This window comes from Lissotriton vulgaris, chromosome 9, assembly GCF_964263255.1.
Source record: "Lissotriton vulgaris chromosome 9, aLisVul1.2, whole genome shotgun sequence".
Classification (NCBI taxonomy): Eukaryota; Metazoa; Chordata; class Amphibia; order Caudata; family Salamandridae; genus Lissotriton; species Lissotriton vulgaris.
In genome coordinates, this window is record NC_141697.1 from 474589568 (window position 1) to 474592502 (window position 2935).

Consider the following 2935-nt stretch of genomic DNA (forward strand, 5'->3'; position numbering starts at 1 on the left):
CTATAAGACCTTTGCCTCTGAACTCAGCCCATGCTTAGTCCGACTGTTTAACAGCATGGCGGAAGAAGGCGAGACGTCAGGCACGATGGCTGAAGCCCTGATATCTATCATACCCAAACCCGGGAAAGACCCCAGTAAGTGCGCCTCTTATAGGCCGATTGCCCTCCTGAATCTAGATGCGAAACTCTATTCTTCCATCATTGCCCATCGGCTCAATGACCTAATGCCGGCACTCATACATCCGGACCAATCGGGGTTCATTAAGGGTCGACAGACCCACGACAACACGAGGCGGGTGCTACACCTGATTGAAAAGGCCAATAGGTTCAAAATCCCGGCGGTTCTAGTGGGGCTGGATGCCGAGAAGGCGTTTGACAGGGTGGATTGTTTTTTTTTTATTTCAGGCATTGGCCGCCTTTGGCTTCTCCTCTAAATTTTTGACAGTGATCTGAGCGAATTACCTCTCCCCCAGGTCCAGAGTAGCGGTAAATCGGCATATGTCCTCCTTCTTTGAACACTCACGGGGCACTAGGCAAGGGTGTCCCCTTTTGCCTCTACTCTTTGCTCTAAGCAAGGAACCTTTGGCACTGGCGGTGAGGACCAACCCCAATATCCGCGGCCTTCCCTTCACTGAGGAGACCCATAAGATCACTCTCTTCGCGGACGATGTCCTTCTCTCCCTCTCCGACCCAGCCCGCTCTCTTCCCCATGTGCAGGCGGACCTGGAGCGCTTTGAAGCGGTTGCGGGGTTTAAGGTCAACTATGATAAATCCTACGTCCTTAACCTCACACTCCTGCCAACTTCCCCCCACTCTTAGCCAAGATTCAGGCCGACTTGAACCGCTGGAAGCCAATGTTCATATCATGGCTGGGGAGGATTCATGCAGGTAAAATGTACCTTCTTCCCAAGCTATTATACTTGCTCCAGCCCCTGCCCATTGAACTCGTCAGGGAATTTTTTTGGCGAATGAAATCTATGATGATACGCTTTATTTGGCAAGGGGGTCGAGCACTCTTCTCCTTCGCCATCCTGCGCAGACCGAGGAAGGAGGGGATCGTGGGCTACCTGACATCTGTATTATAAAGCGGCGCAACTTCGAGTGCTAGTAGAATAGTCACAACAAGAGTCAGAGAAACACTGGCTGCACATGGATCGGAGCGTGGCTAAGAGGACGATCTGGGACCTTGTATAGAAGACCAAGAGCGACAGGCCCAAAAATGCCTACATCAGTACCCCCACTTGCACCACTTTGAAGGTTTGGGACTTCCTCTCCAAGGATGATAGGTGGACTACATTTTTCCTCCCCCTTTACGCCACTACATTTCAATCCTGCTTTTCGCCCAGCGTTGAATGAGGGCCCCTCGGATGCTTCGACAACTGTAAGAGGGACTATGGGGTTCAGGAGAGTGAACGTTAACACCATGCCCAATTACTCCACTGGGCACTGTCTCCTCGGGTGAGAGATGCAGCTACACGACCCCTCACGAAGTTCGAAGCCTTTCTGACCAAAACCTCCTCCATGAAGGGTGCCATCACTTTTATATATGGGTTCCTACTTTCCACTGCAATTTCCCCTAGACCTCGCTACATGTCCATGTGGGAGGGGGTCCTTCAACTGGACATTTCTGACATGGAGTGGACACACTTATGGTCAGACATAGCCAAGTTTAACCACTCTGTGGAACTTAGGGAGGCACATCTTAAAAACCATGATGGATTGGTACCTACATCCAGCCAAGCTTCGACAGATATTCCCTAACACTTCGGATAGATGCTGGAGGGGGTGTGGGCTACTAGGAGACTTTCAGTATATCTGGTGGGATTGCCCTATCATCCGTCCATTTTGGGAGGAAATTCTCGCCCAAATTAAGGAGATGCTGGGATACCCCATTCCTACCTCGATGCCCTATACCCTACTGGGTCTCCGTGATCCTAGTCTCGAACATCAGACTAGGGTGGACAAGAAAATTATGTGGCCCAGCATCGGGGCGGCCAAGCTCACCCTCGCTGTGGCGTGGAAACGAAGGGAGGCGCCAGCCATCTCCCTTTGGCACTCGCACCTCTGGAAGCTATTGAGTTTGAAGAGGATGGCTGACATCTTCCTGGATGATTTTAAGAACTTGGAATTCCGCTGGGGACCATTGGTCTCTTTTCTCTCCAGCGGTTTGCCGTCCTCAGTGTGTCCTGCTAGCGTTAGAGCCCTTCACCTGTTTCAACTGTGAACTTCCAATATTACGTGCCTTGACCTTTGCCCTCTGAAGTCGCTACCACCACTGGTGGGGGGGAGGGTTGTGGGGGGGAAAGGGGGGAGCTTTTGTATTTTGTTGTTGTTCATGTGATTCCCTCATATCGCTCCTTCCATGACAATGCCTAACAGGGGCCTTGCACATGAAGCTTGCCGTTTGACCTAGCGTAAGGTGGCGGCTGTTAGTTTCTGTCTGGGGCACGTAGGTTTCAGCCGAACTGCTGTGGGGGCATCTGCCCTGACTTTCACCGATCTCCCACTTACCTCACAGGCCGTTTGGTACACCCTGTCTATATCAGGAACTGCACCTGTTAGAGCGCTACTCTGTATGTTAAGGGTCTGGTTGAAGGTAGCTATGTCCGGCTTAACGTGCTGCGTTTGGGCTGATTTCAATGCTACCCACTGCGTGGGACGTTGTGCGGGACTATCACATTTTATCTCGGTGTTTAAAATATCAATAAACATACCTTTGAAAAAAATATATATATATATCCTTGAACCCATTGTCAATCACCCTGGTGCCACTGAGCAACAGGCCATAGGCAACGTGAAGATCTCCCAGAGTTATCCAGCCCCTCTACCGCCAGGCAAGGAGATGAAATGAGAAGGAAGGATAATACCCTTGGTCCATCTAACTCACAAGGGCAATTGGGGGAGGCATCAGGCCTAAAATCGAATCGGGTCAGTGA